Genomic DNA, 17,756 nt, shown 5'->3' with positions numbered 1-17,756 from the left:
GGCCCCGCTGCTGAAATATCACCACGGGGAAACGAAAAAAGGCAGCGCTTTCTTTAGCAAGTAGTTTGATGAGTGCCACATAGCAGAACAGAGTGCCAAGAGGTACCAGCATGCATCTTGAAGGAGTATTAGCCAAACAGGAAATGCCAAATAAATCTACTGCTCTGCAGAAACGCGGCTGGGATGCATTCATCTGCAAAACGGACGACCCTCTTAATATTCCGCCTGAATTAAACGCCTCGGTAGACACAGTAAACACGGGGTTGTTGACACAGCGACGCAGATGGTGCACCGGACTGAATGCATTGAACACACAGAACTGAACTGGATCATCTTCAGTCGAGGCACAGAGACACACAGATCCATGTTATCCCTCTTCCCCAGGGAGGCGGCAGCTCATGAAGTCTTTGCGCTGCGTGGGAGGCGGAAATAAAAACACATTAGCCATCAAAGTTCAAGCGCGGCGGTCTTCATAGTAATAGTAGGAAGCTTGGGCGTACTTGAGAATCATCAGAATTTACACATCAATGGAGGAGCTCGGCTGAGGCGTATTATGATGCAGAATGTTCAGACGGAGCAGGGCGAGGCTCTTTGAATCTCAATGGCGCTGCACACGGGCAGGCGGCGGCAACAGGCGAGCGCTGTGAACTGTTGGAGGCACGCATTGTGCACGAGGACGAGGTCCACGTCTGCGTCAAACACAGTCGCGCTAAAGAGTGTAACATTATGCAACGACAGTGACATAAGTGAGGCTCCAAGGAAGGAGCTGCAGGCCAACAAGGTCGCTGCTCCCTGAAATGACGGCGCACGGAGGAGCCACTAGAAGAGACCTTGGGCTATCAGTGGATAAATGAGCAAGGCTGCAGCCTTAGAAAGACTGTAATGTTAAACACGGAGAAAGAGAAGTGACTGAGCTGTGAAAAGCTTTCGCTTATTTAAGTGGAAAAGAAGATGCCATTTTCTTTTTTAAGCAACAGGGTTAAACTACACGGAGGTAACTGGGTGGCTGCAGTTCAGCCGTGTTTTATATCTGAAGAGCAGAGGAGCGCGTGCGGACCAACGTTAGTGCTGCATGAAAACATTCAGCCTCCCCATTCACTTCAATGAGCCACACAGAGGGCTGAGGGATATATCTGTATATTCAGAGCCAGAACTCAAGCTTTTGGTTTTTTCCACTTTTTACGTTAAATAACTCAATAATATCAATAACTCAGATAACACTGAGTTTAAATAAAGCATAAAGTATTTCATTATCCGTCCAAAATATAAATTTAGCAAGCTACATAAAAATGATAGGAATTCAAACGAGTGTCGAAATGAACTCACCGTGATTATTGTGTTGCATTCACTGATGTATTCTTTTCCCAGTAAATGAACACAAATTTTACAACATGTGTGTGTGTAGCAGAAATGACAATAGCAGAAATAACAAAAATGTTCTTGAAGAGGAAAAAGGAAACAATCACTAATCTAAGACACTTAATAATGTCACTGTTAACCAAACTGCAATGCTCAGACACATGCAGTCAGGAGGTTTGTCGCTAGCAATCAAGCACCGCGTCTACAACACATTCTCATATCAAAACCGCTGAATAGGATGATGGCCAGCAGACTACTGTCTTGAAGCCTCAAGTTTAGCACTACACTCTCACCGTTTTTTATTTCTGGAGCCAGATCTGAGAGGATATCTGAGTAAGAACACAGGGACGGGCCTCGGTAGGGACTAACCACGTGTGAAAACGTACCCTGCTCGGTGTCCATTTTACTCTAAATGGGACCATAATTTACTAAATGAACATCATGTTGTATCCAAGAAGACTTGAAGCTATTGACTGTGACTATAAACTCCAGAGGAAGCTGTTTCCTGAGCTAACAAACCAGGTGAGAAGTCAGCTCATTTTCTCATACGCTTAAATACAGTCACACCTCTTCCTGTCAGTGGCCCCCTGCTGGCCATTAGAAAGAAGAATTGATGATCTGCAGAGTGATTACAGTCCATCCTGCAGGTTCAAACCAGGAAGCTCCATCATATCTAACACAGTCTATAGTTGTGTAATATCTCAGCAGCTGGAGCTCAGCCAATCTTAAAAAGACATGAAAGGTAAAAAACCACCTGGTCCAGATAGTTCTTGTGTTTCCTGCTGTAGGAAAACGCTGATGGCTGTAGTTTGCAATATAAGACAGAACTGTCGGGGTGGGCGTTCTCAAACGTATTCAAATGTGTGGACTAAGGCCGAGGTTGAGGACAAAGGGTTACCTTTCTGGTTAAGTCCATTTTTTATAGCCCAAAGTTTGACATGTTTCTCAGATGGTTACCATATACGACATGTGACGCCTCCTGTCACCGTCGTGAGACCCTCCATTTGTAAAAAGAAAGCTCAAGAAACAGGAAAAATGAGAGAGGGAGTAACAAAGACAATCAGCAGAACACGTGGCAATACAGCAGCGGTATTTCTCAGACAGCAGCACAGAGAGAAAAAGAGTTGGGCTGATGTGCAGACCACAGTTTAATCCATATTTTACCAGCCGCATCATTAAAGGCAGAGCAGACGTTCTGAAGACGCTCCACGCTGACACTTTCAAACTAACCAACCTCTCCACAGAACAGCAGCCTGCCGACTCAGCTGCTTTCAGGATAATCCTTCCTACTGGTAAAATGTGCTCTGACCTGAATCCTGATAGTCCACCACAGGAAGGTTGTGGGCATGAACACACACACACACACACACACACACACACACACAAGCTGAAGCCGTCTTGGAGCTGTCAGGTAGAGTAGCACAGAGGCTTTCAGTCTCATTAACATTCAGCATCTGGCTTCACACACACACACACACACACACACACACAAATATACGCAGGGAGCAGAAAGAGAAATAGATTTTAAATGCCACTGCTCTCAGCGTACTTTGCTGTGTGGCGTGTTCAGTACTGGTTCTTTAGGAAAAATGCTCTCAGGCAAAAATCCACTCAGTCAGAAAGTATTTTTGTTTTTTTATTTAGTGGAAGAGCCACTAATGGTTATTTCCTTCAGGGCTGGCCACTGGGAGGGCAGTGGTGAGTGATTCTCGTTGTCAGAAGAGATTTATTAATTTATTTTTTTTTTTTAAAAGAAGAAGCTACAATCTGAATCTGTTGAGTCCATCAGCTGACGTGCTGTGTTGTGGTTTGACAGAGATCGGACCGATCAGGTGATAACATGGAACTGCGAAAAACTTTCAGCAAACCTGTCACAGCGTGAGATCTTCAGTGCACACAGTGTGTTCACTCATGGAAGTTACTGTGAGTAAAACACCTGCCAGGGCTTTTGTTTTTCTGAACATTCAGAAATGACGTATAACTGCGATATTTCTGACAATATTACTGTCATTTTGTCTGCGGCAAAGTGTTTATGATACGAAAGTATCACTGGGTGATGAAAGTTCGGACAACGTAAAATCATACCTTAAAGCATCAGTGTCCTTCCAAAGTGATGGTGTCGTCCGATGGCCGCTTGATGGGGCTCAAATCTTGATTCTTGAGAAAGAGAGGAAAAAAAAAATCAACATTAGTCAATGTGTGCAATTGTAAATCTCTAATTCTACCATTTTTAGTGGTTGGAGCATTTGTTCAACCCAAAATATTCTAAGATTCAGCATTTTTATTTTGGTTCACTACTGGAGCACGTTTTCCACGATAACACAGCAGCTGTGCTAAATCAATTCAAATGTACCAAACTAGCTGCTAGGCAAAGATTATGCAAATGTTTGACATGGTGATGTCACAATGTCACAGATTTAAAGGCGGGACTACTGGCGAGGCGTTAAGGAGCGGTGTTTGACCTCTTAAACTTTCAAGACTTTTCAAAAGGTCTCCTTTAAGGCTCGTTTTAACTGACTATAATATAAATGGTTGTGTAATGCTGTATTTTGATGAAGACAAAGAGAATCTGTGATATTTTCTGAGGTAGAAATTGTGCTGTGTCCCTCGTCTCAGTGTGGTTATGAGAAGTCTTTGCTTTTGAAGTTTTGTTTTATGTGAGCACATTACATCAACTGTGTTGGAACGGCAATAAAGTAAAGTCATTAATCAGTAATCAGTAACGTGTCATGTAAATGGCCTGCACACAGGCAGAACTGTGCATTTCAGGCTGCAACTGACGATAACCTATGTCGTCGTTTATTCGGTTGTTCATTCACTCAATTACTCAATTAGTTGTTTGATCCATAAAATGTCAGAGAAAAGGGAAAAATGTCGATCAGTGTCTCCCAAAGCTCACAGTGCCGTCATCAAATGTCTGTTCTCAGGTTACTCTCATGGAGGAGTAAAGAAGCTTTCTTTTCTTTTCTTTCTTTAAAAAAAGGTTAATTGGATATTAAAATAGCTAGAAATTAATTTCATAGTTGACCAAAATGATAGGTAAATCTTTGCAGATCTAAATATTTGATTCCCATTTTTACTGAGGTGCTGATCTTACATTCCTGATTCAAATGACCTGATCTGTACAATAGTTCAGTAATGTTACAACTCTTAATCATTCATGCAGAGACTCTGTTTGAATCCTTGCCTCTTCATGTGCTGCCCCTGCATCACTATTGTTGTAAAAAACCTGAATATGAGTAGTGTGACAGCGGTGTTAATGGGTTTTTTTTTTCTTTTTCTTTTCTTTTCTCTTCCACAGGCAAGAAAGAAAAAAGTAATAAATGGACATTTGGCCAGAGGTAGAACAGACTGGAACATTAAAGCATGTAGCGTAAAGAAGAGGAGAAAAGTGGTGCAGAAAATGAGAGTGAGGTTACGAATGGTTGTCAGCGAAGGAGAGAGAAGAGGCTGGATGTGGACGGAGCACAGCTGGAGCCCTGTCTGCAGCTTTACTCATGGTTACACCACATGATGGGTGGAGAGGTCTCGCATTCAGGGAGCTTTTAACCTGCCACGGGCCATCAGCGAGGCTGCCGCTTTTAGAAAATGACTGCACTGACAGGAAAGTGCTGCTGCTGTTCACCCAGCTAACTTCAAAGACTGCCCCTCCATCTTTCGTCTGATTTACTAGAAACCTGCCACACAGTCACCTGATGAGCACAAGTACAGGGTTCCCAGGTGACAGTCGATTCATCAGGGAGGTAGTGAGGGGGAGAACATATCAGGTCAGAATCAGAAACATCTCCAGTCACATTTTTAGACCATGAGAGGTTTTTATGGAGAAAAAAAATGAGACAATGTGAGTTATATTTGCCTCTGTGCCACCGATTATGACCCACAGCTGCAGGTTTTGTGCTATTCTATGCTAACACGAACAGAATAATAAACTTAAATGGATTATGCAGGCTAATCCTGATAATAATATTATGGGATGAAGCCTCATTAGAGAAGGTTAAACCTCTCAGGGAACAATGACATGAGAAGCCGATGCTGTGAGCAGGTACAACACTAAAAATGGCAGGTTTCTCATCTTACATACTGGGTTTTGGACAATCAAACGCTGCGCAAAGTACAGTGCACCACTCACACAGCAGTGTAGAGACGGTGAAGAAATTCAAACTCAGAATTGTAATATTTACAATATTAATGAGGTAATAAAAAAAAAAATCTATCAGTGAATAAACAAGCTGTTCTCAGAGGACAATAAGGTCCCAGAACACTGTTTGAAGCTAGAAAGGTGGCAGGGTCCGCCACATGTAAACAAAGTAAAACACTGTGAAACTGTGCTGTCCTTTAAAGTCAGTTTGTTCGTTCAGTTTATTGTTTATTTACTTTGTTTGGGCAGAAAAAGATAATCAGCCAATGAAGATCTTTCTCTTTCTTCAATAAAACTACAGAATGCTCCTTTAATTAAATGCATTCCATCATCATGTACTTTCGGCATTCTACTGATGTAGATGGTTAAGGTGAAGCTAATTTTAGATACTCAATATAATGTTGGGTATTTTCATAAAACAATGAATTTGATCTTATTAGAAGATGATAATGATAATGATAGTAAAGCTGACAGATACATTAAGAGTAAAAAAGTACAATATTGACCTCTTAATAGAAGTAACAGAAATGGGAAATTCTCTACTAACTTCTACTAATGTGACTCATAACCGCTCTCCTGCACAAACAGTACTGGAGTGAATGTATTTGATACCTTTCAAGACAAACTGAACCAAAATGTGATAAAATACACACTGATACATTCGCAGTCTTGGTTGACTGTGATTGCTGCCGCGTGTCTTTGTCCACCCTGACTCTGATGAAGACACAGCAGTGTGAAGAGAGCCCGTTGTCGATGAAAAATTATAGTTTGAAGCTTACAAAAAATAAACTCAAATAATGGACAGAATGTGAAAAATAACATGTATTTTCTAACAACATGTATCTCTAGAGTCAGCTAATACAGCTACTAGCTGCACAGTTGAAGGCGCAACAGGAAACTTTCCCCCCCTGGCATTTCCAAGTGGTATTATTGTTGGCGCTGCTGGTGCAAAGACAACTGGATCGTTTCAGTTTTTTCCTCAGCCACAAATAGCAACAACACAGGGCGAAACATCACTTTACCCAATCATTAGGCCCGGATTAGAAATGGATCACCACTTAACCTTCCTCTCCCTGTGTGACCGCGCGCTTGGCAGCCGACAACACTGTATAGTGATGATGAGGTTTTTGATGAATCAATGTAAACACTAATGGTTTCATTACTCTTTATCCATTACACTGTGACATGGACATCTACAGAATGAGAGGCTGAAGCAGAAAACTGAGCGTTAACAGCTTACGACTGCTCCGGTTAGCAGCAGTGAGCGACTATGTGTGGAGTTGCTGGACTTTGACAGGTGGTCAAATCTCACATACAGGTTAAATATATAATATTATGAACAGTACTAAAACAGGAAACAACCATATGCTATGTAAGGATATAGCGGAGTGATGGTGTCCTGGACAGAGAGTGACGTTGCCCTCCCTATGACTGACTATGTTTTTGCATGAGATCCTCTCCGACCTCCAAGTGTCCAAATTCAACATGGCAGCCTGATGACAAACTTTCTAACAAATATTCTAAATATTGATTCAACACCGCTTGGTTTTCAGTTTGTATTGTATTTGTTTCAGGTATAAGTACTTTACTTGAGTATTTCTTTTGACTTTCCCTACACCTGAACACAAATAACTGAACTCTCTCCTCCTCACATCTTGAAAACAGATTTGTTACTTCACTATGAATGTATTTGAAGGGAATTATGGATTGTTTTCATTTGCCGTCATTGCACGCCGCCTTCCCAACATCACAAGACTGATTTCAATCAGTGCACATCACACACTTTGATCCTCTAAAGTACATTTCAGAGCCTGTATTCTATTACTTTTACTGGAGTACAGAAGTTGAATTAGTACTTCTACTTTTACCAGAGTCTTTTTTTTATTTTTTATTATCTGAACCAATACTGAAGGAGAGGGTGGCTGTGCCGGTGACACCTCTGCTGGTTTTACAGCTTGAGTTGAGTTTCATGAACAGTGTGTGTTCTCACTCTTATTAACGACACGCACGTTTGTTTTTGGTCTGACACGCTGGTGCTCTAGTGTGGTATCACGGCGACAGTGAATATTTCACATTTCACCTTTTACTATCACCAGTACAATGTGGAGTTGCTGAGGGTGTGATGTTTATTCCCAGGATCGTGGTCAGAAACTGATCACATCAACTGCATATGAAATGACTGGAGCTTGTTAATCTCTGGCGTCTCTGTCTGCATATCAAACAATCCTGCGAGGAATATCAAGGCTGAGAGACTCATGGTCAGAATGTGTATTTTGTTTGCAGGCTCGGATTCACTATTCATGTCCTTCGCAGCAGCCTCTCTCTGAGATGTGTATGTGTGTGTGTGTGTGTTCAGTTGAAGCGATCTCTCAGCCCAGCCTCGTCAGACTGACAGAGCATGGACGCTCAGCGCTTGTGTTAGCATTTTATCAGGTGACCTTCCTGCTCTCAGTCTGCCTTACAAACTGTTTTCTTTTCACTGCAGCCTTCGCTCTCCCCAGCGAAGACACAACAGGCAGCTCTGTTGGACCGGCCCCCGTTCAGCTGGGATGGATCGCTCTCTCTCTCTCTCTCTCAACAATATTTACTGTCCGCAGCCACATTTTGTCAAAGGGCGCAATTAACTGTTTCACCTCCAGCAGCAGCTCCGTGTCTCCCACAGGCAGTTTATCGTTGCCACAGCTGCCTGATTCTTAATTACTCTGCTGGTAATTAGCAGTTGTCCATAATTGGGATAGGGACTCCTGACTGTCACCCGCACCACAATGGCCTTTGTTGAATGTGTTTGTTGGTAATAGGGATAGGACGGGTGATGGGACACTCACACACTCCATCAGTCATGCTGCCTTCATGCAGCTGTGACGGTTGCTCTAACGGGACACCAGGGGATGTGTTACAGTTTATCCTCGGAGCAGGATTCAAGAACAAAGGAGGTCCTCGGGAACAACGGCTTCAGTGTATGAGGGTCAGTGCTGATTGGCTGCATCAAACACACGCTCCCCATCGTCATTGCTCAGCTTATTGCTTTTGACTTTAAAATATAATCCTCACGATGAGTGAACATCCGAGACGTCTCTTCCTGTCGGAATTACCTCAGTTCTGATGCATGCGTAACCGCTGAGCCTTTGAATCAAGGTGGCATTTCTCCCATCAAGGCTAAGAGGTCTGAGTGCCTTTTGATAGACGTCAACAGCAAAGTAGAGGTTTTTTTATAGACTCATCTTCTCCGTACTCTCTAAAAATGTCCCGGCATGTCGAAAAGCTGCAGCTTGAGCTGTAAAACACAGAAGTGTGAGGTAAAACTGAATCAAGCCGAGACCAGTTTGCATCCTCGGAAGACTTGAGCCATAACAACTGCTGGAAATAGTTAGACGTCACATGATGGGGCTGGTGATATAGTGTTGAAATCATCCTTCTATCATCTATACCTGCTGATCCTGCAGAAGGTCACGGAGGCTGGAGTCTATCCCCCCTTTACTCTGGGTGAGAGGACACATCTCGTCCAGTCTATCACAGGGCTGACACAGCCGACCATTCACACTAACCACTGCACCACCACCAGGCATATACAGTGAACACCCAGCATGGTACAATACCATGATGACACACACACACACACACACACACACAAGCCTCACAAACTGAAAACCTTACCAGCTGCAGCTGTCGCTGCCGGTATTCTAAGTGCTGTATCACAGGAAGCTGGGTGTGTTTCAGTTTCTTGAAGACGTTTCACCTCTAATCCAAGAGGCTTCTTCAGTTCTAACTAACTGGAGGGGAGTTGCAGGCTTTTATACTCAGTGTGGAGTGTCCTGCTCTGAGTTTCAGAGTCGTCGTGGGTAGTTGACCCAACCTGTGGGTTGCTAGGGCTAGGTGAGCCCAGGTGTGAATGCTTGTTAAGCTGTCTGGGGAGGGAACCACACAGAGCTAAAAAACCTGGACCTCCCCTCCAGTTATAGTCTTAGTTAATGTCATAGTCTTCCTCAGCAGATGAGGTTTGGCCAGTTGTGATTATGGGGCCAAAGTTAGCCACCTACTGTTCAATAAGTCACGTGGTAACAACTGATCCAACACATTCCCAGGTCGTCTATTATTGAGGCTTACTCAAGCCGCTCCGCAGCCTCTCATACCTGTACTCTTCCATGAGTCTGTGTGTGACGTTTAGGTTAAGGCACCGGAACTACTTGGTACAGTTAAGGAAAAGATTATTGACTTTACATTTCACATTGGGCAGGAACCGTCCGGTCTCCCGAGGCCACCCCGACCTCCTCCTGACAGCCGCACCCTGTGTGGCAGTAGCTTGCTTGCTAACAGCCACTGCAGCTTCGTCTCCTCCTGCTGTTTTATGGCACGCGTTATCACAGATTACAGCCTGTTAGCCTGCTGTTAAAAGCAAAAACACTTTTTTAACTACATGCTGCTTGGAATGACCAATTACTTCTTGGACTTACAGTTTATTAACTCAAAATACAAGCTCCACCCCGACAGTTTGTGCTCCGTCTTCAGTCCAACAACGCAGTGTTTCTACTCCCCGTGTGTTTTATGATCTGTGTGTTTGCTGGACAGTGTCAGACGCGCTGTGCTCATATAAAGTGCTATCATTTCCTGGCCACTTGTACACTGTGCAAAAAACAGCTCCTTATAACCCGAATCCTTTAATGAGCACAGTAATGGCGCTTAGTTAATCTTTGACTTTCTATTACTTGATTGAAGTAATTGAAAGTCAGTGGACTAAAAAATACCTGATCTCAGCCAATAAGTTAATGGATGGTAATTATACTCCGTCCAGCCGAGCCGAGCCTGCTCACAAACTACACCAGTACATTACGACTTAGAGGCCCCGGGGCCCTGCCACACATTTCTGCTGGCTTAGCCTCACACATCGACCTGCCTCATTAAATCTACTGTTATTGACTCCTCCAGCTGTGTGTGTGTGTGTGTGGTCCACTTGACCTTTTATCACATCAGCCTACTGATAAGGTCCATGTAGAGCTCAGATAGGAGCAACAAAGAAACACAGTGGAGGTCAATCTATAAGAGTGCTCAGTACGGAGGCTCACTGGGCTCCACATACTGTATATACCTGTCTGTCACGTTCAGCCACAGAGGTAAAGAGTTGGGGCTGACGGTGTGGTGGAAAAATCATACCGTGGTAACTTTGACAGACAGTGCTGTTGTATACATTTTGTATGAGTAGGAATGATCAGTTTTTGCATCACGATTCTATTCTTTTGATAATCAATAACCATCTCAGCCATTTTCCCAGGCAAACATGTCAAACATTTGTCGGTTTAAGATTCGTAAATGTATGAATTTGCTGCTTTTTTTTCTCATTTAGGATGGTAACTGAAGGGTCTTTGGGTTTTGGACTGTTGGCAGGACAAAAGAAGCGGTTAGAAGAAGTCGTTTTGTGCTGCGGGAAATTGTGATCAGCATTTTTGAGGACCAAACATTTGATTATACCTTGATAATACTCGGAAGATTTATCTGCGATAAAAATAAGAAAGGCTGTCATGATACTAGATTTTCACTACACTATTATCGTGGCCTAATTAATTCAGGATAACGATATTAGTGCTATATCTAGAGAGAATTCGAAAAAATAATAATGCCGAATCAAATTCATCTGTGACTTTGTTTATTGTGGGTTTTCTCTCTTTTATGGCAAATGATTTAAGTGCAGAGAGGTGGAGAGAGTCTGTAACCATAACTGTACAAAAAGAACAATCAATCTTGATGAATTACTCATTGAGTCACTACTTAAATGGCCAGTGGCCACCAGCATTGGATGCATAACCTCCACCTACCGTGACGAAGAGAGAACGGTAAGAAACTGAAATGATATAAAGGCTCGTGTTATTTCATGATTATTGGATATTTCTGTATGTCCCCTAAACATAATTGTTAGTTGGTGCTCTATCTAAAACTATCACACACATATGTCATTAACGTAACACATCACTAGTTAATAAACTAGTTAGTACTGCTAATACTACCGTAATACTACAACTTAATACATAACAGTAATGGATTTGTGACTAGCTGATGTAACCCCATCCAGGTTGTTCAAACTTGCAAATTCCAGAAACAATCCCAAGCACATGACTTCAGTATTAGCCGTTACAGATTCCCAAATATCCCTGAGAATATCATGTCCATGAACACATCAATTCCACTGATAATGGATTAAGATAACGGAGACACAAGAGAAGACCTTGGTGAAATTCCTCCACACTCAAGAAGAGAACGGTGAAGATGGTCACAGATGGTGCTTACGAGCAAAACTAATCAATAAGTCAGAAAAACCACAAGTGCAAAACATTATAGAAGCTCGGCAGTACAATGTTTCCAGGGTGGTGTGGGGAGCGCCTTCATGAGAGCACCGTGACTGAATTCAAAGTGTTTTCCACTCATGTGACCCCCACGTTGGAAAATATACTGAGTGTGTTTTCATCAAGTATTCATATGCAGCGAGCCCGACCTTCATTGTACAGGCTTCTCCATTCCTGGAAAACTGAGAAACTGCTGCCGGTGCAAACAACACTATTTTACTGTTTTCATTAACATTATCTGATTGTGGTCTGGACATCAGCCAGCGCTCCCATCACGCTCGAGGCATTTCCAGTCACGGCTCAGATGCACCTGCCTGCTGCTGAGGCCCAGTCAGCCCCCAAAACACTGCACTGTAGGACTCCCTGAGGATCTGAGAGAGTGCAGGGACTCCGGGGTGGAATAAATAACTCCACTGCCTCCTCACTGTTTCATTTACTGAATGGCAGCACAGAGGAGAGGCATGGCGTGATGGCAGTCTTCTGTCTGTTGCTGCAGGGATTTACATGCTTACATCTGAGGTATAAATCATCACGAGCAAAAGAACCCCTCCTGAGCTCCAGTCACCACAGTCCTACAGGACAGTCCAACAGGATAGTCCTACGGGATAATCCTACACCACAGTCCTACAGGACAGTCCTACGGGACAATCCTACACCACAGTCCTACAGGACAGTCCTACGGGACAGTCCTGAGGGTGTCAGTGAGGACAGTGTCCAGGCTGTTGAGACAATTCCCAAAGGTGAGGCCAGTTCAAGCTGGCAGCTGTTTCCCTCCTCTGATTCAGGTAATGACGTTAAGTTATTTAGTCAGACGGAGCTCTGTACTCAGGGGCGGTTCTAGGGGGGGGCCAACAGGGGCCAGTGCCCCCGTAACTCTGAGTCTGGACCCCCCTGTGGCCCCCCCGACAGGGAGTCTGCATCAATAATACAATGACAGATTTCTTGCGCTGATTTTGTACTGAAGGGGAAAGGTGGAAATAAAGTGTCTCAGCAGTTTACGACCCAATCAAAATTGTTGAAATTGTAAACATTGTTTGAATTCCCATTTATCCCTTGTCTGAATGAGGGATTTGCCTTTTTTTCCCGGGTTGTATGTGCCCCCTAACAAAAAAGCCGGCCCCAACCTGGCCCCCCTATTAAAACTGGTCTAGAACCGCCACTGTACTACACAACCTAACAATGAAGACTGCTTCAATACTTTGATTAGTCAATAAAAAAGAAAAATAGAATCAAGATACTGTCTTCTAAAGGTTCTCTGTGGAATTTCTGTGCTGTGAAGACAGTCATTCGTCTATTTTAGCGGACTCCAATTCTAAACTAACGTCAGCTACTGTAGCTCCTGTTCGCTATAATTTGAACTGATAAACATAAGGAGTAATAATACATATCTTAGTATAATAGTGGAGAATAATCATTAAAATTAAAGTACTATATTTATTTACAATGTGGATGTACTTTACTTGAATATTTCCATATATATTCATATTTATTTATTCCATATTTCTCCACTCCACAAAATGTTAGTCCCTAGTTACTTTGCAAACACAAATTGTTCAGTGTTTATAGACTGTCATGTAACCAATAGGACAGTGCTGTGGGCGGGACGCTGAGTGAGACCTGAGTGGGGACTACAGACGAAGAGAAGATGCTGTATCATAAGAGCCAGAACAGTGCGTTTTAAAAACGTTCATTCTGTCGACAATCAGACACAAAAAACACCAGTATTGATAATCAGGAAAAATGCTGACTATCAGCACCGATGATTGGCCAGGCCGATAAGTGGTCTGGCCAATAGATCTCAGTATCTTTGAGGTTACTGGAGTGATTATTAGACAATATAAGTACTTTGTAGACTCACTTGGTGCTCGCAAGCATTTAACAATAAAGGAATTATAAATAAATTCCTCTGTGATGAACAACAGGGATATTGGGAGATGTTATTTAGACCGCGCGAACGTAAAGCTTATTTTGTGGATCCACACGTTGCAGAGTGAAAACATGCGAGTCTTTGGACGATCTGTGCGGAGATGTGAAGGGAGGCGATGCTGCGATGGCTGGGTGTGAGCAGCCCAGGTATAAAGCCTGCTTTCATTGGTTGGAAACATTAAGCACGCGAAGGTCAGCGTAAAACCACAGAGGATCACCATTAAACACAAATCCACACACAACACTGCAACAATGACTGCTGAAGCAACAAATCCGGCTCCATCAATCACCGTCGCTTCCTGTCTCTTAGTCCACAGAACTACATATACTCATTTACTCATGTGTGTTAGTGGTTCATGTGCAGGAGACTCACTCAGAGTAGTTTCAGCTCCGTCCCATCAGAGAGGAGACGTCCTGTTTCTGCCTGGCTCAGGTTGAACACTCGCTGCTCCTCACACTGAAGGATGGGATCTGATGGGACCTGCAGACCGGGACGGACCGGGTCAGACCGGGACCCTAATATAAAACCACACTCTGGTGGGTCGGTCATTGACTTCTCCGTCCTTCCCTCCGGCAGGTTTGAGGGATTTTACCGGAGGATCCGGCTTCACGACCTCGCTCCTTTGCGGGGTTCTCCTTGGGAACTGTGCTGCTTTCACGTGCTGCTCGTACATTCAACACTCCCCGTTTCAAATAAACAACGTCTTGTTTTTACAACCCATACCATGATTACACTGTAGTACATATATCATTTAAATAGTAACATATACAGAAAATGTATTCACAAAAATATGTTTTTGTCATTCGATATGTATTAAAGGTGAAATGTATGAGAATTGTAGTTGAAGACATTACAACAATTTCATTGAAATCATCAACAGAATGTGAAGAGATGACTGTTTTGACGTTATGACGTATTATGTTGAAGAGATATCTGCTGAAGTTAGCATGCTAACCAGCTAGCCTCCATGCAACTGGGCCAGAGCTCGTTGTGGTACACCAACACCAACACTCCCCCAGTTCTCTGAGCTCCCAGTCTGGACCACTAGCTGGACAGCTAATTGAGCTAACTGGCTAATGGCAGCCATACTTAGAAGCAGTTAGCGGTTACTCTAGTGATGCTTCCCCGTTTGTTTTGAATATTATTCTACAGGTAGCAATTTCTTACATATTGCACCTTTGTGCTACTTTTGTTTGGTAAAGTAGGCTAGTTGATCAACAAAACCGCAAATGCACATTGGCCAGAAAACAGGAGATGAAGTCTCTAAATGGGTCCTAAACTTAACTTAAATGTAATGCATTGGTCATGTGTGGCCATGACAATGCCAAAATATCTTTCAGCTGCATTCTTATTTTTTTAAAATCAAAAGGCTCAGGCCTGCTGTGGGCTGCCTCTGCATGCATATAACAAGGTGAAATGACAATTTGATTCTATAAAAGCAAAAATGCTCAGTAAAACATATTATTTGGGGTCTACAAGGTGCTCATCGTGTATTTGAGATGTAAAGTAAATGCAACATAGTCTAATAAGAATATGTGCACAATCATAAAGGCATAACTTAAAATGACATGCAGGAAATAAGCTCAGAAACGTAGCACTTGGTGTTCAGATCAGCAGTTATGTGATGTGCATTAATGAATATTTGCTTAAAGAGGAGTACGAACATGCACAGTTTTCAACTTTTTACATGTTTTTTTTATGTGTGTGACTGTTAGGGACCCATAATCAATTTTCAGCCCAACCATACTTTGTGAGTTGCTGTTCAAGAGTTGCTCCTGTTGTAACTGTTATATTTACGACAGCAAGTGAAGGCATCACTAGCCATACGATAAACGCTCTGTATCTGCTCCTGATTGGCTCAGATGAAAGAAGCTGGCTGTGAGCGCACTCAGCCCATATGTCCCCCCGCTCGACCCCCTCAGCACTCAGAGGGCGGAGATCCCAGACCATGGAGGTGGCCAGTCCCTGTCACTCAGCGTGATGTGTGTGTGCACTCGCAGCTGCTGGCTCCTCGCCTTTAACTACAGCGTGACCAATATAAATGAATAAATAAGTGAATAAATAAAATGGCTCCCCAGAGCATCCTAATAGAGTATTTCATAAATAGCACTGTGAAAATATAGTGTTATACAGCCAAGTCAAATAATGTTAGTCATGAGACATGCGAGGTATAAGAAATAAAATCCAACAGCACCCTGAAAATAGATGATTTAAATAAAAAGAACTGAGAAGAGCCTGAAAATATAACCACTGTAATGTGTACTGACTGTTTATCAGGGCCTGTACATAACAACAGTAATGATGATAAGTAACATTGATTCTACTCTGTAAGTCTCAGACTAACATTTGTGGTGTGACACTGGACTTCATTATAGTATATAAGAAACACACTGTGATTTGATACAGTCTGATAAAACATCACCACAAAGTACACGCTCAACATGTCTAACATACACAGACAGCAGGCACAGCTGTGAAAAAATCTTTTGAAAAACAAAAGTTATATATATACATTCTGCATGTTAAGACACTGTTGTAGCAGGGTGCCTAACTTTCCATTGAGGAGCTCCAGCAAATCATTTGGGTGCACCCGATGATACATTTTGATTTAACTTCTTAACATATTATGAAAATGATGTGAACAGGAATAAAGATAAATGTTTGCCTTGTGTAAAATCACAGCAAATGCAATAGTTAACATGTAATGAATAAAAGGTGCTGACGTTTAAAGTAGAGACTCGACCAATACACAAATGGACTTCAGATAGAATAAAAAAAGACAAAAACATTATCACAACATTGTAAATACCATTAACTGAAGTAAAGGTTTAAACTTTGTGTTTAAACTGCGTACTGTAAGTGCAGTCTGAAGGAGGTTTGTCACAGTATTCATTTCATCCTGTGTATTGTTCTCCCAGTAGAGCAGCTTTCTACAGTGGCAGAGAATGGTCTCTGTGCAGTCTGTCGTCTCTCACCGCTGCTACTCCCTCACAACCTGGGAACCCATTGTGGCTCTACCGCCACAGTATTGTGAACTTGTGGATAGTTGCTTGGAAACAGTAAACCTTGCCTCCCGAGGTCCAGGGGCAACCACAGTAACTGATATCACCAGAGGACGGCCACTGTTTACCCTCAGCCATGGAAACGGACCCCTGCTGGTTTCTCTTCACGGGGGATACATATGCAGGGAAACAGGACTCCTGTCCGGCTGCAATCTATACTGGTCGGATTTCAACACGACACTGGCATCCTTAAATAGGATTGTAATTAAAAAGTAATGGAAAAACAATTAAAGGAATTCAGGAAGACCGTGAAACGACCCAATCAAGACCTAATCTCTGTTCATCCTGAGCCTCTGAATTTTCTGGCAGCTGATGAACTTTACTCTGATTCTTATGCTTTAAACCAGAGGTCAAAGGGTCACAGAGCCCCCCAACATTACTGCCCTTTACTCTCTCTTATTTATTGCATTCTGCCACAGAACCACTTTTCCTCCACCTGCACACATGCGCAGACACGCGGCTCCACATCGTCATGTGCTGCAAGTGGACGGGGGGACCACGCTGCAACAGAGCGGTGATAACACACTCCTGTAATCTGGACATTCCACTTGTCTCAGATGTTGATCCTTTAATGTTTGAAGGCAGCGGAGCATATGGCCCTGTTAACGGCAGCAGTTTAAGGCTTAGGAATCATTAAGAGTTTAAAGAAAGGAAAAGAGATTATTTTCACTGCTCATAGCGCCTGCAGCCCGTGGAGTCAGTAAGTGTTACTACAGCACTTCATTAGTCCCTCAGTGCCAGACCTGCAGGACCTCCGCGCTGTGTTTCAGTTGCTCGAGCTAATTCAGTTATTATGTTTACAGCTCAGACCAGTGATGCTGCTCCCTTCCTGTCACAGTTCGCCCTGGTTTACTCGTCACAATTTGTTGTTGTTTTACCCTCACAATTCTCACTGCTTTTCCTCGCAAGTTACAAATTCAAGTTGAACTTTGAACACA

At 42.9% G+C, this 17,756-nt stretch overlaps 1 protein-coding gene across 2 annotated transcripts in view; it reads right to left on the bottom strand.

Moving 5' to 3' along the window:
• Window positions 1-14,416, bottom strand: part of arhgef49 (Rho guanine nucleotide exchange factor 49) — a 67,887-nt gene extending 53,471 nt beyond the window's left edge. For both annotated transcript variants that reach the window (XM_030428403.1, XM_030428406.1), the window contains exons 1-2: window positions 14,129-14,416; window positions 3,445-3,516 (exon numbers count right to left, since the gene is read on the bottom strand). The gene's annotated coding sequence lies outside the window, so the exon portion shown is untranslated. The remainder of the gene's footprint in view (window positions 1-3,444; window positions 3,517-14,128) is intronic.
• Window positions 14,417-17,756: the final 3,340 nt, after the last annotated feature.

The sequence above is a fragment of the Sparus aurata genome, chromosome 9 (genome assembly GCF_900880675.1).
Source record: "Sparus aurata chromosome 9, fSpaAur1.1, whole genome shotgun sequence".
Lineage (NCBI taxonomy): Eukaryota > Metazoa > Chordata > Actinopteri > Spariformes > Sparidae > Sparus > Sparus aurata.
This window is presented reverse-complemented; position numbering and strand designations above follow the sequence as displayed.